General features: G+C 41.3%; 2 protein-coding genes and 1 non-coding gene across 3 annotated transcripts in view; 2 read left to right on the top strand and 1 right to left on the bottom strand.

Annotated features, from left to right (window-relative positions):
* Positions 1–3,276, bottom strand: part of plxnb2b (plexin b2b) — an 82,583-nt gene extending 79,307 nt beyond the window's left edge. The window contains exon 1 of the mRNA XM_062547482.1: positions 2,945–3,276. The gene's annotated coding sequence lies outside the window, so the exon portion shown is untranslated. The remainder of the gene's footprint in view (positions 1–2,944) is intronic.
* Positions 3,277–11,071: 7,795 nt separating this feature from the next.
* Positions 11,072–26,688, top strand: part of shisal1b (shisa like 1b) — a 65,245-nt gene continuing 49,628 nt past the window's right edge. The window contains exon 1 of the mRNA XM_062547462.1: positions 11,072–11,256. The gene's annotated coding sequence lies outside the window, so the exon portion shown is untranslated. The remainder of the gene's footprint in view (positions 11,257–26,688) is intronic.
* Positions 12,586–12,726, top strand: LOC134094800 (U4 spliceosomal RNA). Its single transcript, XR_009940519.1, has one exon. It is a non-coding gene; the product is annotated as a U4 spliceosomal RNA (small nuclear RNA).

Raw genomic sequence — 26,688 nt, 5'->3', positions numbered from 1 at the left:
AAGGCACCAAGCGCAACAATGAGCCCCGAGACCAGAACGAAGCCCCATGAGCACGCCAGAGCAGACAGCTGTTGGTGAGGAAGCGTGAGAATGGAGGAGATCTCACCTCACACCCCTGTCATTACTCCGCTGGCTTCAACTACCTCTGAAACCAAGCTCCAGAACAAACAAAGAGCACAGAGTTGCTGGCAGGGAAGAGGAAGGAGTCCTTTTCCACTGCTGATGGCACTCCAATACCACCAGGACCAAGACCACCTCCTCTCAAAATGACACAAGACCAGAGAGAGAGGACTCTGGTGTACTGTAAGGGCGAGTTTTTATTAAAAAATACAGTTTGACAAAGTGATAGCGATGCAACCCCATTACCCAAACCCTGCCTGAAAGCATGTGACGACGCTAAGGACCACTGCAAGCACTCCAAACCCGCCGGATGACTAATTCCACTTTTTCCCATGACGGCTCCTTTTTGAAATTAATATCAGACTCATGAGCCTGGGCTCAAACCTGAACCTGAGGGCTTAATGATGTTGGCTGGAAGCGGCACTCTCACTGGTGAGCCACGGAACCCCGGGGCGAGGTCAAACACCCCCTCAGCGGGACGCCAGTGGCTCACCATGGGATAATCCCCCACCCCGTGCCACCCCCACCCTATAACCCCACATGAAAAAGACAAAACTCTTCAAGGCTCAGCTGGGATGCCTTGGTCCTCTCTCACAAAAAAGCCGCGCGCCTCTGGCCTCGGCAGGATAAAAATAGAGCGCGCTACATCGCAGAGAGTGTATCTTTGACAATCAATGAGAGGTTAGCGAGACCTCGGCCCGGAGAGAGGCGGAAGGTGAGGGCAAGGTGGCCATTAGAATTCCACATATACGCTCCCTGATTAGGGTAGGTGGATCAGGTCTGCAGCTGTCTGACAAGTCTGGTGTCTGCCGGCTGGGTCATTTACTAGAGAGGAGGAGGAGAGTGTCACTGGGTTGACATCTCTGATAAACTAAATATTCCAAAAAGCAACTCTACAATGGACACATCCAATCTGGAAATGTATTGAGCCACTCAGCAATGCTGTGGAACTCAAATAACATTTCCGACAAAAAAAAGAGAAGTAAATAGTGCTGTATCTGTGGTCTGCACTCCAAATGACTAATGTTAGACTTCCGAATGTGCATCTCATCTTTCCATCCAAACTGATGCAATTTCAGACAAAAAATAAGGTCACCAAACCCAGTGGTATGCCTGCATCGTCATGGAATACTTCCAGTCAAAACACATATACTACAAATATGCAAAACAACAAATAACAGTTCCGCAATCATGTACACAAGAAAGACACACCAGTTGTAGACTTGTTTAGGCTACAAGTTTGAGCTGCAAATGAACTGTGATGTTAATGATTACATTGGTCAGCTATGCAGTCATGTTTATAACATTATCACTATTGCTGCAGCTATCTAGATTATGGATGAAGTTCACATTCCACGGTGAAAGGATTATCCTCAAGACCGAATTGTTCATTACGCTTCGCTGCAGAGATAAGATGGCCAGATCTCTCTCAGTATCCAGAGAGGGGTGAGAGATAAGCGGAGAGTAGAGGAGGTTTGTATGGGGTGTGGTACAGGACCTGCATGTGTTCACGCCCTGGGAGCAGATGGCTCTTTTTGGAAAAGGCCCGGGCCCCACTAGGTTCAGGGGAGTTAGGGGACCGGCACGCCCCTGCCATCGCTCTCTCGCCCCCCCACGCCGAGCTGGAGAGAGAGAACGGAGCTAATCCATTTCCTCCATGAGAGCGTTTCTTTAATGTTATTTAATGAGGATAATCCGCAAGAGACGGGACTCCTCATTTACAGTAGGCCTGTAAGTGAGGGCCAAGGAGGCAGGGGCTGGAATAAAAGGGATGATTTAGACTCACAACAAGGCAGTACAGTGAGCACTCACTGCTGTGCCAGGGAGAGAGAGAGCCAGGGAGACAGGACTACTCAAGAGATTCAGCAGGGAAATGAATGGGGCTACTGTCCACATGTCCTTTATGCATCAAGATAAACAAACAGGAGGAATAGCTCCACCAAAGGATACAAAAGGCCTTTCTTGTGTATCTTCCTCTGATGGAGCACAAAAGCGCATACAGACATGAAACTAAAAACACTGTGGAGGGTAGAAGCAGAAGTTGACTCATCATGATTTATACCAGTTGCTGACTGTATCTTTCCCCAACAAATTCAATTGCGTAATACGCCTACGGAGACTACGGGTGTGATTGAGGGTGCAACTAGTAACCTGAACCAGTCAAAAAGTATTAGTTGAAAACAATGAATACTAAATGACAAGGCAAGGCGCATTACGTGTTTAAGAATCTACAGCCATTGCATCTCCACAAAAAAAGATGAAATAGTGGCCTATTAGAGCTCTGTTTCTTCTAGAGGGCATCACCTTGACCAAACAAGGGTGGAAAGACCGGTTTTGCCCAGAAGTTGTTGGGTCCACATGCCAACACCACGTGTAATTCTGTTCCATGGAATGCAGGAAACCAGTCTTCAGTTTTTTAAGTCATTCAGTGGACTGTGAATGAGCTACAATGACAGCACGATACAGTGAAACGATTCTGCCCTACACAGGAACGATCGCTAGGAAATCTGGCGAGTTAGCCGAGCAATGTGGCACCGCAACTAACTTTATTCCGTATGGAGAGTACAGATTACAATCACGTTTATCAGCTCGTTTTTTTAAAATGAGCTTACATTAAAATGTGTCCACATCCACACGAATGTTCATAACAGACAGAGTGGGACTAGACGTACAAAATTAGCTATCGGAAGGAAAAATTGAGATGCAAGAGTCTCTTCTCGTAAATGTGGGCTTGATATCTGAATGGTAACGTTACGCGAGGGTAAGAAGCACACTCATTCAGAAAGGTGTAGTGAAAGACGGCGCGTTCACGGATCTCACTCACCTTGGTTGAACAGTAGTTGCACAAACGCACTCAGTCGGAAACTGGATTCCTCCCCTTAAAACAAAAAATAGATCCCACTGAAGGATGCATGAAAAGTTCACATCTTACTCTTCCTACAGCTCTGGATGTTAACAGAACAGCACCATTATGTTGAAGCGCGGAGGACCGAATGACAATCCGCTGTGAAAGCCGACTCGCTGAGAAAGCTACCTAACAAAAGGCATCGGTAAATAACAAGGACTTTCTCCACGCCCAGTGGACCACATGACGAATCCAGGTGTGTTGTTGAGTCTTGAACAGCAACGGACCGAGAGACACACCTGTGTGAGCTGTTCTCATTCGTCCGCTCGCTCCACAGGGAACCAGGAAACTGGGGGACAGCGGGACGAGGGAGATTCGCACATCAACTGAGAGCGGAGTAGAGGAGCATTATTCTCCTCCCCTTTTCTGTTTCAAAGGGGACCGTCAGATAAAATCGCCACGGACTAGGGCAAGATAGGGAAGAAAAGAGGACCACTTGTTTCTCCGTTCCCCGATCTTGATTGAAAGACTATTTGAGATTCTCTCTCGTGTGTCCATGCAGCTATAGGCTACTTCCTCCACATCCTGGACGTTTTGTTGTCTAACAAATCTTAAAGTGGTTTATTTTAATCCAATGCAGATTACTGTCTAAAGAGAGATTATAGGCATTTCATTTGTGCTCAAAATCTATTTTGCATCATTGCCACAGATGCATTTAGCTTGTTTTAACTTTGTTGAGTCACGTGGCTATCCATGGGAGCATCTTAGAAATATGGCATGATTTAGGATATTGTTAGGCCAGTGAATGGAATTCGTGGCCTAATCTTTATTGAACTAGAAGATGAAAATTCAAGAGATATTCTGAAGAAGGCCTTAGCAAAACATGATAATTCAGGAGAGACCATCATTTGGAAGGTCAACTTGGGCTTTTGTTGATGCAAGCATTTCCAAGAAGGGGAATAAAACACATAAACCCAATCATAAAAATAGTTAAATTGTTCAAAATTGGTACCTTCTACCACACTACATCGGATGGCCACCGAGCATCTCACCATTTCCCCAAAAAATGTGTGTGTGTGTTCTAGGATGCATGGGGAATGGAAAAGATGAAATCGGTGTATGATTACTCAACCAGTGCACTGCAGCAGGGATGAGGCTGGACCTGAAATTGTGCAGATTAATAAAGAAACCTGTCTGAGAAAACAGATATCAGATTCAGTGGTCCACACAGGGTCAGACGATTCACATCATGGATTCATCAACATCTTTGTTCTTTGCTTTGGAATAAGGTCAAAGGTTTTATCTCTGTCAATCACCTTAAACCTTTAAATGGACAGCTTTACCGTTTATTGCCTTGTGATTATGAGGCATCTGACAATCTCCCACAAGGAACAGCTCAGCTGAAGAAAGCCTCTGTCACTGAGGAAGTGTTCCTGCTTACAAGTCACTCAATGTTAGACCTGTTTTACACTGTAGGTCATTACCGTTCTCCATGTTACATATAAGTTCCATTTCCCTAAAACACTTTAAATTATTTTAAACGCAGTTTAAGCTGGCAAAATGTAAAGAGAATTATATTTCTGAGTGACCTGCAGCATTGCTATTTGAGTCTCCAGCCATATCAGTCTATGTAATGCACCAATATTTGCAAAAGAACATGCTGTCCATATTTCCTCGTTTGTAAATCAGTCCCCATCTGTGTCAGTGCAGTGTGGAAAAACATCCTGTGCTGATGTTTATGACTTTGTCAGTGGAACAGCAGAGAGAAACCCTGCGAGCTTATCGTGAGGTATGTTTTGAACGTAGAGAGTGTTTTGCCCAGCATGGTCAGACATTCCTGTGTGGGGTTCAGCAACAGCTTTAGGCAAGAAAGCTAGGCAGGTTGGGGCTTGTAGTTCAGAGAAGAATCAGCCCAACCCTCACCAACCTTGACTTCATAATCTCGCTCGCGTGTGTATGGGACTGTCTCTGGCTGCGGTGTCGTTTCACTGGCTTCAGGTCTGTTGAGGGTGAACTGTGCGTACTGGGTGTCACTCCATAGAGTGATTTATGGCTATGCAAATGGACTTGTCAGAAGGGAGCTCTGTCTCATCTCTGCCCCATGGGCCGGTGGGAGCCGTCCAGGCAACGGACGCAGGCCTGTCTCACAATGCTGAGGGAGGCAGCTCACAACATATCAGAGTGGCACCACACGACAGCAAGAGTAAATGAGCGGGATAGGGAGGCAGAGTTGGGAGAGACGCAGAGGGAAGCCTTACCTTCCTCACAGGTCCTCACACTTGGTATTGTGATCAAGATGCGAAAAGTGGGCCAGCCAGAGCGAAGCATCTCATGTACAGACAGACAGACAGACAGCGTATAAGCATGATAGACAAACACTCAGTGTGTGGTGACAGGCCCTTGGAGAGCACTGGCTTCCTCAGTAGAGCAAGTGAAGATGGCGAGTGAGGCAAATGTACTGGATATGGGTGATGAATGTGGCTCCCTTTAGTCAAGAGTGATGAGTCTGTCATATAGTCCATAGATTACAATCTGTTCCAGGTGCAGGATAGTGGATCTGAATATCATAAGGAGAAACAGGAAGAAAGAAGAAAAACATTTTATTTCATTTTGACATCCAATGATATTTATAATTAGATTAAAAAGCACTCCACCAATATTTATTCAGAATGTACTTCGAATAACCTTGACCACTGAACCACTCGTTGCTCTCATGCCTAGTAATGAGTTGAGGCAGTCCTATATTTGAATTGAGAGCTCCCCTGGCATTTCAGGTCTTGTGTAATTGGAGTGCCCTCTTCTGTTCCCGTTGTGCACTGTTCAAAAATAAATCCAGCGGTTCATAACTCTTTTGAGCTGAGTACTTATGTGTTTCTTACTCCACTCCACACAACACTGCAGTTACAAAATTGAGAGATTGTAGTCATTCTCTTCCAATGGTGATCTCACTTTAAAATGCTCTGACCCAAAATATAATGCAATGATTCAGTATGTCAAGGATCTGACCATACAGATGTAGTAATAGCTGCATGCAGCAATGAGGGGGCCAAGCAGCTGAGCCAGTTGAGGAGTTGTCAAGGCAACTCAATGTTATTACACACAGAGACAGTTTATATCAAGTCAGTTTATATCTTCATCAGAGTATGACAGACTCTTACCTCACAATTCATCAGGGTCTTTATTTTTCTCTCTCTTTTTTGCATATTTTTTTTGCATTTGCCCATCATAATCATAATCAAAATCATAATTTCACTCAACTCAAAACAACTAGTAGTAGTGTTCTACGAGAGAGGAAAGAGAGGGAGATACGGAAGCCCATTCATTAACACAAATATTACATTATTTTAGCTCTAAAGTGGGAACCTCATCTGTCAATTAATAACACACAAGGGCGAGTAAGGACGATATAATTATCAACAGAAAATGCAGCTAGTGATATAATATGGTATGATAGCCAAGGCTTGATTCATTAATGAAACATAAGGGTCACAACAACGCAGCTTTACTGCTTGGCTTCCCCAAAACTCGATTAAATAACGACACACAGGGGCCTTCCAGTAAGAGAAGGTAGCATCACCGGGGTGCATTCACAACTGCTTGGCCCTCAGTAAAAACGAAAACAACAAAAGGTATAAAACAATTATTGCCTATGCAGTAATCTGCTTGACCCCGACTAAAGGTGTTAAAGGGGTGGCCAAACTACAGCCCGCCACTATGGTATTGGTATGTGCATATGCATATAGAATATGTGAGAGACACATAAGCGTTGTATAAAAAATGTGTATCTTAAGGACTGTGGCAGAGTTTATATTATTTCACAACAAATGTTAAGGATAAGTTAATTCAAGTACAGTCCTATCAGACCCAAACACACACACACACACACACACACACACACACACACACAGGCAGACAGACAGACAGACAGACAGACAGACAGACAGACAGACAGACACACACACACACACACACACATGCACACACTCACACACACACACACGCACACACACACACAGACAGACAGACAGACAGACACACAGACAGACAGACAGACAGACACACACACACACACACACACACACACACACACACACACACACACACACACACAGATTTATTCATCAGTGTAACCTCCTGCTGCTTCTCTCAGATTTGTAAGATGCTTGTGAAAATATAATTTTGAGCACTGCCCACTTCTACAGCTTAGATGATCTTGGCACAATTTCTCCATTTGGGAGACATGGCCCTGATGAGTAATTAAAGGAAGGAGTCCTCCAGAGTCTTGCTGGAGTCTAAGCTGGATCAGCCTAGCTGGAACTAGAAAGTCTTTCAGCTTTACACTTTAAGCTTTCAAAAATACAAGACATGACTAACTTTAAATTAGGAGTCCCTCAACTGTAAAGAAAATAACAGTGTTTACAGCTGTTTCGTGTTGTGTTACTTCCTAGAAAGTCAGAAGAAGAGGTCCGTCTTTTGAACAAAATTGTATGACTGCACTATGATGAAGCACATTGTGTAAATATTCACACAATGTCCATTTATATATATATATATATATAAAAATATATATGAGAATGGCTCCCTGAATCAATAGAATCAGTTGACATTAGATGGTCACTCGAATTATTTCCATTTGCTTATTGAGACTCGTAGATATCACTACCCCTCAGCTCCTGTGTAGTGGGTGGAGTTAGTAGTTCAGAGCAGGGGTTGAAGCGCTTTTTTTAAAAAAACATTGAATATCAGGAAGTGTTTGGTTTTGGCTATGAGTTGTGCACTGAGATATATGGTTCACAACACTGGCTGTGGCAAATCACTCTGTAACAAAGTAACTCTGTGGTCTTGACCTTAGGCTAATGTTGACAGAGAGGAAAGAGGCACCAGTTGGTGCATCAAAGGAGAGAGCCAGCAAGTACCAGCACTGGATTGGGCGCCTTGTGGGCCCATGCAGAGAGACTGGGTATTACGTGGGTGCCGCCAAAGCTCACCCTGAACCAGTGCCATCGCTCCGCCATCTGCCATACTCTATTTTCAGCCACCAGCCTCATGCCTAGACTGAGTCAAAGGGGACTTTGAAAGGTTGCTTGTCTCCAGTGAAACTAGACATTCTAAATACTTTGAAATATTTATTTGAAGCGTGTATAATTGCTGTCAACACATTTGGGCAGCTTTTCAAGATTTGTTTTGAACAAGTATCGTAATTCAAAGTTAATTGCCACTGTTGGCCATTATGGAAAGCTGTGAAGGAATATTCTGTATATTTTAGTGTTTTTCTGTCACAATGGCTCTTAAGTGCCAGATTGTTACTAAATGTGAGGAGCAGCAGTATTCGTCAGAGATTAGGGAACAAACATGGTGTAATCCACTTATCTGCATACTCACCTGTTCCTGACTCCCTGCAATCCAACTAATGCAAGGCCCATTGGCCTGTCAGTAGCAGGAGTAAATCCTCTCCCTGGTGTGTCAACACGGGGAGCTTTCATCCTGCCACCGCTTATCTACTGAGCTCTGTAAGTCCCAATATCTATTGCCACTCAGGTGTGTCACAACCACTGGCAACAATGTTGGTAATAGGCAATGGTGACACCGCTGTGACTTGTAAGTCTGATGATATCTATATGCTTGAATGTGTTCGACATCTTCAAACATACAGTATGCATGTTTTTCCTAATGGCGTTCTAATATAAAAGTTCAAACAAACACAAAGTAATCATTACCTCTTGACCTAACAGGCCCTGAGGAGGGTACACATGTGTTAGCTTGTAGGTCCGTGGAAGAATTCATGATTTGTTCCAGACAAGAGCCTACTCCTTTCTATGTATGTTAGCATGCTTTAGAATTAAGACACCACTGATTGGACATACAGTATTTTTCACCTTCCAGATGACCACAGTATCTGTGTTCATCATATTTCCCACCATAATAAGTTACCTTGACCTTGATCTTGATACTAACAGTGGTGATTCCAGAAACATTTTGATGGAGTGGCTGCATGGGTTGGAGCAAAGACTAGAGTTGGCACATAAACATAACATAGCCCTATGAAAAATAAAACAATACATATTAAACCCTTGGATTCAATACTAAATTATGCATTTTTGATATGAAAGCTGTTATTATTTCACTAAAAAAGAATTGAAAATAAGCAATGTGACATACAAAGCAGCAAAAACTTGTAAAACATCTGAAACACATATCTTTGTAGATGCAATACAACAGGGAAAACATGTTTTAAAGTAAAGCAGATTCCAACTAGAATTACATTTTCCCATCATAAGCTAGATGTAGAGTAGAACAATTTCATTACAATGGTAGAAATTGGTCATTGAGTCCAGTGACACATGCATAGCATCACAACACATATAGGCTATCCATAATGACCGAATCATTTGACATTATCAAATCAACGTAAAATGTTTGTTTTGGCTTAAAAAAAACATTTCATGCTGATGAGCCCAATCACGTCTCTGTGGTGATGGCACTTGCGGTGGCGGACTGGATTCTGGGTGTCCTGTAAACGGAGACCATAAAGCGTTGAATCAAACCAAATAAGCCCTATACATGTGAGTCATCTGGCCGTTCCTTCACTTTAACACATGTCATGACTGCAAGCCCCACAGGGGAATTTAATTTGCATCGATATTGGCTCTGAATACTGCCAAAATGAAGGAGCCTTTCACACACTTAATATGATGTGTCATTCAAGGCAATGAGCACAATAGGGACCGGCTACCTTTTATGAACAAAAAAGACATAAGAAAATGTTTTCCTTTTGAATTATAATTGAATTAGCCTATTGTTAGTGCTTGTAAATTCCCAATGTCTATCAAATCTTCTAAGCACCTTGACAAAATGAATTTTGTTTATCTAATTAAAGTTATGCAAATGAATATTTGAGCAGGATTACAGCTGAGGTATTAAGCAAAAACATCTGAGCGAAGAGCAACAGGCTCTGACAGTTTGTTCTTGACGAACTGACTTATTTCTGTGCTGCTCTGTCACTGTGGTGTGCATGTGTGAGGAGTCCTCTGCTGTTTTAGCCGAGCGTCACAATGCAATGCAGTGCAAAGTATAAAGGAGTTGCAACACTGGGACTTTTAATAACAACATTTAATGGGCCAACTAGTAACATAACTGAAAACCAGAAGAGATATCCTAAAAGAGAACAAAAAAGTCCTCCAAGGGAAAGATTTAATGTTGGCCTTCAACGTATTGTTGAAGAATTTCTGTTCGTGGAAAGCTGACAAACGCAAACATGACATACAGTGTCATATTAGGCATAACATATTTCACCTTTACATGTTTGTTATCACCCTATATTTCATTTAACCTGAGATATTCATCATAGCCTATTAATATGACTTCCACATAACAGCATCGACATGAAGGAAAAAAATAGCTGGGATCACTTTTAATCGGTTTCAGAAATGATAAAAAGCTGAAAGATAATTAGGCTATCCATAGAATGGACATCGTGTTCAGCACCAACATGAAGAGAGACAAGCTCAATCCACTGAGCCAGTTTCAGTAGGCCTAAGTGAATTGAGCCTAATCTTAGTTGGCTTTTTAGGTTAGGCCTGTTTAGCCTATGAGGCCTATTTTTGCAAACATTATTTGCCCAGTTTATCTGGGCCAGTGGTTCCCAACCTGGTCCGGGGACCCCGATAGGAGCCGCCAGAGATTGCAGGGGGTCCGCACAATGTTGCCTGGGCTGAGGTTGTGAGATTACCAAAATGATATTTGCACTCATTGAATGTATAAAATTCCAATAACACACCCAGTTGGATAATCAATACTATGTAGAATCCAAATTAAAACTAAGTCTTGTGTGTGTGTGTGTGTGTGTGTGTGTGTGCAGGTTGGAGTTCGGGGCCCTGGCTTATCTTAGACACAGGCAAGGGGGCCCTCAAAGGTGGGGAAACACTGATTTACTAGTAGCCTACTTTGAATTAAATGGGTTTAGGATGGAATCACTGCCTAGGGAAAATAACTGACGTCACTTACAAATCACGTGTGCAACGTGATGAAGCAGCAGTGCACCTGGCTGAGTGAGACCAACGGTTTGCCACTCTGGCAATTTTTTTACTTATACATTCAACTCTTTATTTTTCATTTCATTTTGTTTTTCGATTTATTTTGTATCACCAATAGCGGTTGCTATCAACTCAAAGAAAACAGCAAGCTGGCTCTGGCTGTCAGTGCAGGGCAGACCAAGGACATTTACGCCTAGCCTACTTTATTTCTCCATCAGTCCATTTCTACCACAATCTTTTTGGACTGGACATTTTAAGGTAAGTCTGTTATATATTTTTGTCAATTGATAGCAAGTATAATAACTGGAATGTTATAATCGTGTGTATAGCGTGGTAATTGTTGACCAGCTAGCTTGGTTAAACTCCCTAGCTAGCCGACTTACCTCGTGTTGGTGCATAGCTGAGCGGTAGCTAGATAGAACTCTTTCTCTCTATGGATCTGGTGCATAACTTACTCAAATGACTATGTAAAAAACAAACACACCTCTGGTTAACCTTACACATAATTGAAAATATCTATTTTAGCCTGTCTTGTTATTTTTCGTAGGATTAGCGTATCATACAAGTCAGTTATCTAAACCCACGAGGTTAACTAATTTCCTTGCTGAAACCTAACATTAGCATCACCTCGATGTACTCCTAGCAGCTAGACATTCTCTGGCACTATGGATGTAACAAGTAATACGTAACTTTATGATAAAAGCTGGAACTTGCCTTTGTTTTACCTCGTTTATATTAATCCATCTTGGTTAGCAGTCTGTATGTCTAACAACAAATGAAGTATCGAAGTAATTTAATATTTGGACAAGTGTAAGTATCTAATCAAATGTCTATCACGGTCACATCTAATTTCATTTGTCGACGTGAACTGCTCAAATCAAGCTTTATGGCTTGTAGTTCAATTGTACTGGAAAATGTTTCGCTTTTAAACATTTACATGAAGTTGCATACCTAGACCAGACTTTAGGGGTACTTGTTGAGTACATGCCCTATACCGCCATCTAGTGGCTGAAATGTCTGCTTAACCAAAACTTAGCGTCGTCAGAGAATGCGTTGTCTTCTTCAAACACCATTTGTCAGACAGCAATGATGACATTGTGTTTCTTAAATTGACATTATTGTGCCAGAGACGATTGCAGGTTGCAGTTCTAGGGGTTATGTGAATGTGAGGGGGCTGTGAATGGTGAATGTGTACCGACTCCCGAGCGAGTGCCCGATTAGTTCAATGGCTATTGTTATCGACGTTCAGTGATATGTCAGTTTGTTTACGTTCATTTGCATTTCTTGTGAGCAGAAACTATATTATGAGAAATTAAGTTAATTTCGTTGTTGTTGCTGATACACTTCCTGTCTGCTTGGCACTACCCATAATGCAATCGTAACGTGGTGAAACTACGAATATCTACAAAACCCAAATAAATGTAAACCATTTGCACCATTTGCACTCGTACTGGAGAAAACACAATTGCATCCAACGCATTGCTTTAAATATCACGTATAATCTACTAGCAAGCTTTGTCGCACTTAACCGTAATAGTAACATCCATGTCCAGGATAAGAACTTTGTTCTATTACATAGGAAAAGTTAGCTTTGCGCAGTGGCAGTATCGTAGCCTATGAGGTTTATCCGAGGCGCGATTATTGCTAGTTGAAAACTTTACCCAATACCCCGTCTTGACGACTTGAAATATAGTCGGCAATGACAATTTTTGACAGTCTCTACGGAGACTGATATATTGGTGAAAATTAAATGTCATAGATTTGGATGTGATAGTTACCCATAAATTGTGTGTCATTTATGCGTGTTATAGTGGGCGTGTGGATTTTGAGATGAAGATATAGAACAGCCCTCAAGTGTTCAGTTATCAATAATGCCAATGTGGATAATGTCCTCCAAGGGGCAGTGCCATTTTCAGAGGTTGCAATCACAATGGTTGCAATGAAGTGGGCTAGTGATGAATTTATATCTGTGGATGAACTCTAGAGAAGGTTATCCTCAAAGGCATAAAGTAGAACTTTAGAAAACTATGTACTACTTCAGGATTCAGGAAACATAAGGGTATTAATAGTTCCCTGTGTCGTCTACTTGTTGTCTGGGTCATGGTGGGGTGGGGAAAATGTGATTACCAAAGACGATCACTAGAGGTCACTGTGAAACAGGAAGTAAAATAGCTTACAAAAATGGCATGAGGTAAAACATACTCATGGAAGCAGCACTGTGCATATTGATGGTAAATTAATCTTATGAAGGCCTTCTGGACCTTTTCATATTCATTTTCTCATCCTTAGTATGTGGGGAAAGTTTTATTTCTTAAGCCCTATTCGCACGGGATTAGTATTACCTGTGGACCTCTGGTCATTTTCAAATGATCGCCCCACCTCTGTGTTACTTGCAGCGCATTGGCATGGGATAAGCAAAGTCTGTAAATTACTCTATTTTCACTGACATTACACCCGGATATGTCATATGCTAACGTCCGAAAACAGTGGCGAAATACAGTAGGTAATTTGCGGCGGAATTTTTACTTTACAAATTACAGACATGGCACCTTCGCACGGGACTAAGATCTCAGGCATTCTCCGCAATTATCACAAATCACCAAAGGTCCACAGGTAATACTAATTCCGTGCGAATAGGGCTTTAAACATGGAATAGGACTTTTGCCTGACACAGAATCAGTGTTTGACCTCTAACGTGAGTTATGAGCACAAGGAAGCCCGTGGTCTGTGTGCTTCTTGTGCCTTGTGGTGTGCCCTGCTACTGTGGCCCCCAGGGGTCCTGCTGATGAGAAGTGCCAATCAGGATGCCCCCCAGGAGATGCTCCTTCAGAGGTGCAGGGGGTTATGTCTCCAGCAGCAATACCCAGACTTCCACCCTTTTCACAATCTAGCATTGACATGTTGTTTATCAGACACATACAAGCAGGCATGCCCCATCATCCCTAATCTTGGATTAGATATTCCAGTGTGTGCCTATGCGTCTTTTCAATAGTGACTCATCTGACTTTTTTTTTTTTAAAAAAGAAAAAAAAATTGTATTGAATATAAATGAGCCAGGCGATACTTGTTTGGGTGTCTGAGCCAGGTCATTGGATATGTGTGAGTTTACAATTTATAGGGCACATGAATAAGAAAAGGGAGGCAGGCACCCCCCCCTCCCCCCAACACACACACACACACACACAAACATAATTCATCATAAGGTCTGACCAGTGTTTACTGCTAGCTATTCAAGGATATAGTTTCCAACCAGCAAAGATGCTTTGGCCCTGTACTGTAGGTTGAAAGTATGCAACTCTGTTAAATGTGTGGACATGTATTTTCTAAAACAGTGCTGTAAAATGTAAACGATATCTGCCCATTTCAGCTCGCAATGGAAGTATGAAATGATGGCATTAAAGAACCTCCTCACCTAGGGAAAGGCATCACAAACGAATCTCACTGGTCTCTGATGCAAGTGTCAGTCAGATTGAGATGTGTTGTATTTGCATTCATCATTGTAGCATACCATTTACACTGACCTCTGCAGCACATGCATAACTAGAATGCATCATTAACTAAGGAAAAATAATCGTGATGGGAGATGCAGCAGTTATTTTTACCTGAAATTAGAACATCAACATGAATATGGGAGTATTTGATCCTTAGACTACAGGCTTTAAAGGTACAGTATGCCAAGATATTCGTCTTAAAGGGATAATCCGGAGTGAAATGCACTTTAGATCAATTTTTCGGACTATTGGGAGTACATACGTTGAGTTGACACCAAAATCATGTCATTCGGATGTATTTTGAGAAAGTTCGAGTTCACCGTTTTTAGCCAAAACTCGTTAACCTGGAAGTGACCGGGGCAGGTCCTTTCGCCACTACAAAACGCTATTTTTATACCTCTTCTACTGTTCCAAACAACGCTACACTTACGTGGTAGTGAGTAGAGGGTCCCTAAAGCCAAACCGAAGTATCCTCACGTCTTTATGTGGTCGGATAGAGAGTCCAGAATGAATTTAATCGAGTCAGTACCTTTCCGGAAATGTTAGTAAAGTGTTGTGGAAGCGTTGCGCAGCTGCCACAGCGACATTTCCGGAAGGTACTGACTCGATTAAATTCATTCTGGACTCTCTATCCGACCACATAAAGACGTGGGGATACTTCGGTTTGGCTTTAGGGACCCTCTACTCACTACCACGTAAGTGTAGCGTTGTTTGGAACAGTAGAAGAGGTATAAAAATAGCGTTTTGTAGTGGCGAAAGGACCTGCCCCGGTCACTTCCAGGCTAACGAGTTTTGGCTAAAAACGGTGAACTCGAACTTTCTCAAAATACATCCGAATGACATGATTTTGGTGTCAACTCAACGTATGTACTCCCAATAGTCCGAAAAATTGATCTAAAGTGCATTTCACTCCGGATTATCCCTTTAATATAAGCTTTTCAAAGCCAATTGGATCATTCATGGGTTTCATCAGGTCCCTTTTCACAGGTGTATTAATCAAGCACCATGCAGTCTGAATTGATAATCAAGGTGCTTGATTTTCTACACCTGTGGAAAGGGACCTGATGAAATCTATGAATAGGTGAATCATTTGCCTTGCACAGCCGTACAGCACCAGCCATACAGTTTCAAGACGACATCGCCCGAGGATAGTGAAACATTACCTTGTCAGTAGATATAGCTCTTTGGAGTTTTTTTCCTGTTGTTAATCCTTCGCCTCCACAACAAAAGCATTTTCATTGTGTATAGTAGGGATGCAACGGTTTTCAATAATTTATTGAACCGTTCGGTTTGGCCTGTTCGGTTCAATAGACTCACCTAAACCGCAATATTTCGGTATACGCGACATTAAACTTTTTATTTAATACAAGGTTATTGCACGTGCGTAGCCTGGGAGCGATAGCAAGGAGTGCTTAGGACCTGGGGGATGAGTTTTCTCTGACTGTTCAGCTTGCCTCTCGTCAACCTTGCAACAACCAATCAGAATTTTACTGAATTTCCCAAGACCCAATAAGCACGTTGAAATGCAAATGAAGGAGTCATGTGAGAAGAAACAAACTTTACCGGCGGCTGCACGATCATGGCGACATTCAAAGTAGCCTACGAACAAGTCAAAAAGACCGTCAGTAAACAAAGCACAGTGTGCAAGCACTGCTTCACAACGATCACCTAATAAAGGTAACACATCCAACATGTCGGCCCATTTGCGCCATCATCACCCGGCTGTAACCTTAAGTGGAGCAGCACGGAGAGCTAGTTTGCCACCGAAAACCCAACCATCCATTGCTGCAGCCTTTCGGCAACAATATTCCTATAATTCCCAAAAACACAAAGACATAACGAATGCGATTGGCGTGTTCATAGGAAAAGACATGATGCCCTGCCTATACGGTGGTTTTGGGTATGGGATTTCAGTGTTTCCCACAGATTAGAAGGCAATGTGTGGTGGTCGCCCCATGTCTGACGGGGGGGGGGGGGGGGGGGTGGGGGTGCACCCATATTTTTCATTCACCTTTTTATCGCTCTCCTTTCATATAATGAATGTTGTAAATTATGTAATTATTTACATTATATAGGCCTATACTGACATTTCTGATATTCATAACAGCAAACTTTATGCAGATTATAGTCTACTATTCATATTACAACTCCACTTCTTAAATTCAGCTGTCTGGTTGAAGCCTCAAAATATTGTAAACATAGCAGGCTAAGCTGATCATACTCTACTGGTTGGACTGTTCAGTTTCCCCACATGTGTTTAAGTTTCAAGGTAAGCTGGTACTTTTTCTCCTTGGGACAGGCACTTTTAAGTCTTGGAGTTGAAAAACATTGTTAGTCAGTCAACTTGAATGCAAGAGTTTTAATCAAATGTCTGCACCATAGCTTACTAATGATGCTAACCGAATATAACAGTAATTTAGCTAGTCGTCTTCTGTGCGTCAATGCGTTCACGATAGTGAATGTTTTATTTGGATTAAATATGCATGTGGAGGACGGCTGGCAGACCGACGATATTCGAGGGTCCATTGAGCGCGCCAAGGAGAATGAGTTTTACTTCTACTGTTTGGTTATTAAGTTGCACGCATAGTCTACAAAAGTTGCGGGAGAACTTTATGCTTCTACCCGAGCAGCGCCTGGTGCATCAGTGCGACCACCGACCACGCTTCCAGGGATGATCTCGTCGGTTTTCATGGAGACAGACAGCCGCGGTGTGCACGGAGGGAAGGGGCTGTGCGTGTGTGTGTGTACAGTATGAGAGACAGACGCGTGAGTGACAGAGAGGGAGCACAGGGAAAGGAAATTCAGTTTTACAAATGCTGCGTGTTTTTCAATAGCGTTTCAAAATAAGAATAAATAAATAAATAAATAAAAGAATAACGAAACGCAATATGTGGCGGCCGGTGCTGAATCTGTGGCGCACCGCCACAAATTTGTCTATGTGTGGGAAACACTGGATTTCGCTACATGATAAATGTTCTCGATCATCGCTTCAATATCCCCTCCGGCACGCATTTCAGCAGTAAGATTCCTGAACTGTACGAAGTGTGTAAGAGAGAAGTTGAAAGTGACTTTTAAAGTTTACATTTTATGCAACCTACTTAATATTACAAAAGGGCTATATGTTCTGTAAGACAACAGGTAAGGGATAATCAACGACGCGCCGTGTGTTTATAGGAAAATAATGCACGTTCGAAGTGGTAATAAGGACCCGACGCCGCAGGCGGACACTTCAATAAGTGCATTATTTTCTTAGAAACGCACAGGGCGCGGAGTTGATTATCCCGCTTATACCACTGCTACTATCATTTTCATTTATATTGCCGCTGTCTTAGATGCAACATTGCTGTTTTTACCGTTACATTCACATTGGCGAATTAATATTCAAGTGTAATAAGCCCAAAAGAAGGGAACTACATCATAGCCGTGCGGTAGCCTATATAGAAAAATAATGCACGTTTCAAATAGCGCACCACAATAGGAAATTTGACCTAGCAGTGGTATAATAAATAAATAATTACACATTACTTTATGCTGCACTTCACTATGGATAATATTGCCTGTTTATGACAGAGGCAATGATGGTGTTCTTTTCTTATAATACATTTTTGTGATTCTGCTTCATCTGTGTCTGGCTATGCATTTAATATTTTCTCTGCAAGTGTAAGTAGAAGCACATTGTTGATTTGAAATAGAAAAGGCAAATATAACCTCCTGTATGCTAGAGCCAAGATAATATTGATATATTGGAACCGAACCGTTACGTGGCCCAAAAACCGTGATACAAACCGAACCGTGGCAAAACTGTACCGTTGCATCCCTAGTGTATAGGGGGAAAAGTCTAGTCTGGTTTTCACCATACTAAAGTCAATCTTTTAAGATTGAACATTAGTCTGGCGAGGCTGCGCTTTGTTTCTACTGCACTTTGTGTCGCTTAAGTTTCGTTACAGTCATGTCACCGGCCAATAGTGTGCCAGAACTATGGCCGTTTCTGATTGGAGCCAAAGGTTCTGGCAGTAAACAGAGGAAAAAGATCTGCTGGTTTCCAGCCTGAGCTGCCGGGCGAAATTCAAATTCCCCGGAAGTTCAGGCAGGGTTCACCCAGCCTAGGAAAAGCCACGAGAAGTAGGCTATTTACAACAGCGGAATAAAATATAGATATATATACGGCTCTGCTGTCGCCAAAAATACCTGAACCTGCATAGTGTACCTGCTGAAGGGTATTTTATGAGCACATTATACAGAATCTATTCTGTAACTGCTCAAATCTGAAGGTGTCCTACCAAACTATAAATTGGATGGTCTGTGGCAATGTTTCCAAGGAGTGCAAAGAAAATCTCCCGTTAACGGGCTACGTGATTTGGATAAAGACCTCCCACATTGTCCATTCAGAATGGATGCTGCAATCTAATGCCTTCTCCCTTACTGTGCCACTGCCAAGATGAAAGCCATGTGCTTTACTCTACATTAGTCTCAATGGAAAGTGGTGGGAAACAAGGCAAGACAAATGTTTGTGTTAACGACCAGGTCCATCAATCATCCACACACTCTCAGCCATCTCTTCAAAGTCTTCTTTTCCCCTGGTTGCAGTTTGTCATTGTAGATAATTAATGGAAAGAATGTACATTGTACATGTACAGTCTTCCTATGTTCAGCTTGCCCACTGGACAAGTGAATGCCCCAATTTGCTTGCCCAGTGTTAGCATAGACACTGGATGATAAATCAACCTTATATTGCCTACAGTATACGTGTTTTTACCTGCTAGCCTGCCTGCCTATTTTATATATATTTGGTGTTATACACCCACTTGGTGTATTCATATATAAGTTTTTTTTTCTTTTTCCATGTATTGTTTTGTGTTATGTTCACTTTGGCAACACTGCTTCACTAAGTATTGCCAATATAGCTCCGTTGAAATAGACATATAGGCATTCTTGCTTTCATGTGTCACATAGCCTGTGTACTGTATGTCACATTTCATATAGTAGTGAGAGCAGAAGGAACTAATAGTCTGTCATAGACTGAATTTGAATTTTAGGCATTTACGTACACTTTAGGAGGGATATTAAATAACTTGGCCAGACTCAGAATTTGCTTGTCCCAGGTGGCTGGACAAGCAATCTGTCCACCCCTGGGGTATTGACAGACACACTTTAGTTCGTACTATAGGTTTTTAATTGCTGAAAGATCACTGTTTATCTGCCATTCTCAAACATAGTGACATACTATTAGGAGTGGCACGGTTCACAAAATCTACGGTTCGGTTCGTATCACGGTTTAGGGTCACGGTTTTCGGTTCGGTACGGTTCTTGTTGTTATTTTTTCTTTTACTCTTTAACACTCCAGAAACATATTAGGCTAGAGTATTTAGAGAATAGTTATCATGTAATAATGCACAAATTGAATTTGACTTCACATAAAGCACATTATTGTCTGAGGAAACTTTAAGCTACAGTTGAGATTTTGATAAAGCAAGAGGGAAGACATTGATGATTTCAACAATCTTTTCATTTATTTGGCAGGGATGGTGCACCAGCACAAAATGTAGGTCGTCCACCCATATTTTTCATTGCATCGCCTTTTTATCGCTCTTTCATATAGTGTGAATGATTTTTTAACAAGATGTAAAGCTTGTCTTTATTTGAAACACACACACATTATGTAATTATTTATACATTCTATCAAAGATCCTTCATTACTCCGCTTTAACCCTCTCTGATTCTATATACTGACATGTCTGATATTCATAACAGCAAACTTTATGCAGATTATAACCTACTATTCATTATAACTCCACCTCTTAAATTCAGCTGTCTGGCTGAAGCCTCAAAATATTGTAAACAAAGTAGCAGGCTAAGCTCATCATACTCTACTGGTTGGACTGTTCAGTTTCCCCACATATGTTTTAGTTTCAAGGTAAGCAAATACTTTTTCTCTTTGGGACAGGCCCTTTTAAGCCTTGGAGTTGAAAACATTGGTATTGAGATGGTCAGTCAACTTGAATGCAAGAGTTTTTATCAAATGTCTGCAGCATAGCCTTCTAATGATGCTAACCGTTTTTAACAGTAATTTAGCTAGTCGTCTTCTGTGCGTAATTGCGTTCACGATTGTGAATGTTTTATTTGGATTAATGTGCATGTCGAGGGCTGGTGTCCATTGAGCGCCACGAGAGCAGGCCAAGGAGAATGAGTTTACTTCTACTGTTTGGTAAAGTTGCACGCATAGTCTACAGTTGCGGAAGAACTTTATGCTTCCACCCGAGAAGCGTCAAGTGCATCACCACGCTAGGGATGATCTCTCGCACTTGCCATTTCTAAAAACTCAAAACTCCATACTTCTACTCTCGCACGTAAGGGAAACACATCGTCACATATGGGAATCAATTGCGCATGCCATAACTAGCCTGAACCGTAGGACCGTACGACGAACACACACTCATGCGAACCGCACGGTTCGGAGCATTTTTCAAAAACCGTGCCACCCCTACATACTATTGGCCTTAATGAAGAGAGTGGCTTTAAAAGGCAGGAGCTGTAAATTATTCACAGATGAATTCATTATTTTAGTTAATTTCTGTATGTGAGAGTATTTCACATTCAAATCACACCTAACAGAATCTAACTGAAAGTGATCACTGAACTAAAAATGTTTTCAGGTCAGGTGTGTATATTTTAAGTATAGGCTAGGCCGAGTTAGAGTCATCATGATTAATTTTGCCAGTCTCAACTTTTATGATTGAAATGCATTTTTTACAGGTTTTTTTACAATTTGCATAATATAAAAATTAGAGATGCACGATATATCGGCGGCCGATATATTATTGGCCGATAAGTGACATTTTAAAAATATTATTATCGGTCCGATAACAGAATTTCGGCCGATAATTTGCGCCGATATTTTTTAGAGCCCTAATTTCCCAACTACATAAGGCCCGTCTGGCAGCATGCTACTTGAACTTGGTTGGCTACTTCTTCCTGAAAATAATGCCAGCTGTGTGGATGTATTTCACCATTCTAAGAAGATCTGCGTTTAATCTCTGCAGCCCAAAATCCTCTCCTGAACGATCTTCATTTTAACCTAAGCTCAGCCTACTCTTTTTTGTTTTGCTGGTGTGTTATGTCTGCACGTACTGCCGCGCTAGTCGGGGAGCCAAACAACGTTTTTGGTGGAACAAATCCGTAGATAAGTAGTTCTAAGTGATATATTTGCATTTCGTTCGGTTGGGTTTTGTAATATTACCGCTGCAGCACTGCAGGTTGTGCGCAACAGAAGGTAGGCTACTTGGACAGCACTCCGCTAATTTGGCCGTCTTTTTTTGCGGTTCGGCTGGAGGTGGCACATTGGGAATCAATTAGCCTACCACAACATAGAGTCCGAGGAGTTGCAGCTTTATTTAATTAACCGCTGCTAAAACTATACATAAGTTTCCCACGAAACTGATTTGGTCGCTAGATTTTTCACAACTTCTAGCCATATATCTGCGTTGAGTGTTTACTCATGAGAACGATTCATGCACTGTCCCTTGCCACTCACTCACTCGCACCTCAATGACGTCATGTTCACTTAAAGGAGCCACGGTCCAGGCTATTGCTGCTGTTGACTGCTGTACCACTGAGGACTATTGAGTTATGTCAGTCATTGGTGGTATACAATTACTGCAATTAAATTATGCATTAAATGTTCATTTTTATTTTTGAATTTTGAATCTATTTTATTTATGAATTTTGAATTTTGAATTTATTTTTTATATTTTTTCTCCAACAGTAATATCGGTTATCGTATCGGTATCGGCCACAACAAGCCGATAAATATCGGTTATCGTTATCGGCCCTAAAATTCCATATCGGTGCATCTCTAATAAAAATAACTTTTCTGAAAGGGGGCTACTGCACTGTAAAAAAGTAAAAAAGAGACTAATGGCTGACCAATTTATCAAACCATTACGTTACAATTGCATAAAACAGTCTTGTTTTGAATGAAACACAGCCATATTGTGTTCAATTTAGTCATTACAGTCAAGCAAACCATTTTTCTAATTGAATCACGTAAGGTAAATGTACACACTGGGAGAAAAGGGAAAGAGTTTTTCACGGTTACTAAACCACAAAACATGAATTAAACAAAACTCATGTTTTTCTTTGAAACACAACGTTGTTACATTAAACTGAAATATTTTGTCACAGCGATGAATTTATTCAACAAAATCCAACACTCATGGGATGTCTTGGTGTCACCATTTCTGAGTCTTTGCAAGAGCATGATATAAACCGTGTTGCAAAAAGTTTTCACATGAGCTTTCCTATAGAGGGCTAGCTTAGGGACTACTAGCATTTGAAGCTGAGTTGTATTTTATGTTACACTTCGAGAACCACACTTTGTTCCCACCTTGAGTGTTAGGTATTGAGCATGCAAAAAGTATAAGTGTTTATATGGCACATGTTTCCACCCTCAGTAAATGTGTCTGAATACAGTGGCACAGCATATTCAGCATGTTTCATCAGAATATTACTTTAACATTGATTTTGCAATACTATCTGAATGCCTACTCTCCGTTCATGCCATAACACAATTACATTGGAATTACATGAATATATCATGTAAACTTAGCTTAAAGAGACCCTATGCAACTTTTTCATAGTCATAAAACCGCTCAGAAATCGTTGTTTTGCTTGACTGACCAGTTTCATCGAAAACAGTAATATTTCCTCCCGCCCCCAGTGTCCCTATCCGCTATTGCAAGAGACGATCGTTCCTTGTTTACATCTGGAAGTCTGAGGCGCGTAAGGAACAAGAAGAACCACGCTTGCAATTTATATAAATTTATTTATATATAGCCAATATTTGTATAAATATACACTCTAAAGCTGTCGGGGAAGCTCTGCAGAGAAATATGCAAGCATAAAACGAGCGAAAACTAAAAACGAAACCGAAACTAGAGATGAAATCGCCAATCCTGCATAGTTCCTCTTTAAACAATTTCTTTGGACTTACTTGACCAAAATGGTTAATCACAGCATGAATCAATTTTATCTACCGAAAGAGAATTGTTGGACCAATTTCAATCACATACAACCAATGTACTGTACATGTTAAAATCAAGTGAATCCAGCAGGGTTTTTTTCAGTGTGAGAAAGGATTCAGGTCTTTTAAAAAACAAACAAACAAACAAACAAACAAAAACCAATACCTGGCTATCAATGTATTGATTGTAATTGTGCTTGTATGTGCATGTACAGTATTTTTTTCCTCTAACAGGTAGAGATAGGGGAGCTCTTTGCCTCTATGGTTCCAGTTAGACTACGATAAACTGGCAGCTGCATCTCCTGCACAGAAGCCTTAGGGTGTGTGGAATGGCTTTTTTAAAAGGATCTCCCCCATGTCGCTTATTCTGGGTCCTTTTAATTGAATTTGTTCTTTATAAGATTATGGAGAAAGCATTGCAGAGAAGCACACTGTACCTCAGCACTCACATACTCCACTGAGGTAGCCTAATGCATCTCAGTAGATCGTTGAAATTGTGGTGTTGTTTGGTGCACTGCATGGCGTGGTGTTTTGCATTTCGTGGCATCCTCTTGTGATTTACGTGTTCCCGCTGAGTTAGGCTAGATATAACAAAACGTAGAACCCCTTAGCGAAGGTTCACATTTCTTTCTCAAGACCCTTAGAGATTTTAATAGCTGTAAACCAGAGCCAGGAAAAGAGATCCATTATCTGTCATCACTGTGTACTCAGGAACGTTCCGAATAGAGAGTGTGTGCTTTCCACTGTAATGATGTTATGGTCTTGACTGACAAATGGTCTCTCTACACAGTCCATTATCATAGTCCCCAGTGTTTATTTTAAGTTAACAGGGCCTTTTGCTACCAACAGATCAGCAAAAGATGGGTCTGTCTGCATTTAAGTGGGCCGTTGACTTTTAAAAGCACGTCCAGTTTCGCCATTATGGTATGGCTGTAAACAGTATAGTTTATGAACCATATGATTTGTGCAGTTTTACAGTATACATTAGCATGGCCTAAATAGATGTTTACAGGCAATTTATTTCACATGACATATTTTTTAGTTTACTGTAGATGTAAGGCTCTTTGTCAACTGTTGTTTACTAGTAGGGATTGAAACTGAACATTTTTAGTTTGTGTATTTTCTTTTTGTTTTGTGCACTTTTATCCAATGTTTGCAATGCTGGAAATGGCCAGATGTCACTATGGGTAAAATCAGCAGGACCTGTGAAGGACCTACAGTAGGAGATGGGTGAAGTACTAGTGTTTGGGGCACTCTGGGGTTGGAGAGGTACAGCAGAAGATGCTGACAACAAACCTGCCTCTCACACATTGTGGTGAAGATGCAGGTTGACCATGGAGGGCAGGGTTAGAGGCTGGTCTGTCTGTTCTCTCTCATAAATCTTACATTTGGCCACAGAAGAGCACAGTCAAGATGGGTGGAATTCCCTCCAGAGTCCAGACTAAGTCATATAGGCTATGTTTACAAATATTGACTTCTGATACATAATTAAAAAATAGTTTATATTCCACTGAGTTGCATGTGTGGAAAATCCTATGTTTAGATAGGACACCATGTTAGATCTCAGGGTTTTGTTTTTTACTTGTAAAAGACATTTTTTTAAATATTTAATTTTGCCAGTGATATCCCTGTTCTTTCTGGTACTTCCTATAGAAACCCTTGCCATCATCAGTGAACATTGATCACAGTGAAATCAGGTTGGAATTCAATACAATACATTTGAAAAACCCCTCAGTAGACGTATGGGGCTGTTCATCAGGGAACTCTTTCCATTACATCTCTCACAATGCAATTCATGATTCCATGCACATTCCTGGTTACAGTTCTATGAGAGCTGATTATAAAGCCGTTTCTTAATTAATGCATTTGTACCATTTTAAAAAATGAATGACTGAAAGGACATTTGTGCAAAGAGAGTATGCTTACTGTGCCATAATGTTCATAATGAAAGATATGATGAATATATTTAGCTAATGCACATAGTCCTCCAACTTCCCTCGGTGGTAGCAATGAGGAGTGTTGTGGCACTTAATGAATAATGCAGTGACAAAAAATCAATTAAGACCAACTCAAATGAACTATTAAGTAGGAGCTAAAATGAAACACAAGAATGCCATTTAGAAACCCATCAAACAGCTGTGTGTTTTCCTCTGTTATATCAATAAAAGATGGCATATGCTATGCACATGAATCAGTTATTGTGTGAGAGAATGCTTAATTGAAGAATATAAAGCCATGATGACTGGTGACATTTAACAGCCTCCCTTTTGAAGTGGATGACTTTTCTCTAAATAGCATTAATCCTGAGTGACGCTATGGGAAGGTTGGGCAATCAATGAGACTAAGTTCTTTGAGCTTATCTGATCCCTTCAGCAGTCCGGTGAAAACTGTCTGAGGTCAATGGCATCATGACAGATCTACTGTGATGAGTGATAGAGCTACAGAGAGTGGGATGGCGTGAGTATTAGGGCTTTGACTTTTGGCCAAAAATCGTATTCGAAGTTCGTTTGGTTATTAATATCAAACTTCGAATGTATTCGAATATTTGTTAATAATATTTTGACCATTATTTTTATGCTATTGGAAAAACATGCAGCATTCATTAAGCTGAATTTCCTTTTCCTGCTCTCCCTCCGTCTCTCTGTCACTCATGCGTCTGTGTGTCTCTCTCTCTCACACAAACATGTCTCACACACACACACACACACACACACACACACACGTACACAGCCCCTCCACTCCGTGCAGACCGCGTCTGTCTCATGAAAACAAGATCCCTGGAAGCTTGATTGCACCGACATAACGCTGTTCAGGTGGAGGCACTATGCATACAACTTTACCAAACAGTAGCCTATAGCCTAAGTAGCCTAAACTCATTCTCCATGGCCCGCTTTCTCTCGTCCTCCCTCGTGCGCGCTCAATGGACACCCGTCCCTCGACATGCATCCTAAACATTCACAATCGTGAAAGCAATGACGCATAGAAGACAACAAGCTAAATTATCCGGTTAGCATGATTAGCATGCTGCACAGATTAAAACTCTTGCATTCAAGTTGATTGACCATCTCAATACCAATGTCTTCCAACTCCAAGACTTAAAAGGGCCTGTCCCAATGAGGAAGTTACTATTAGCTTACCTTGAAACTTACACACACGTGGGAAACTGAATAGGCTAGTCAA

The sequence above is a fragment of the Sardina pilchardus genome, chromosome 10, assembly GCF_963854185.1.
Source record: "Sardina pilchardus chromosome 10, fSarPil1.1, whole genome shotgun sequence".
Taxonomy (NCBI): Eukaryota; Metazoa; Chordata; class Actinopteri; order Clupeiformes; family Clupeidae; genus Sardina; species Sardina pilchardus.
This window is presented reverse-complemented; position numbering and strand designations above follow the sequence as displayed.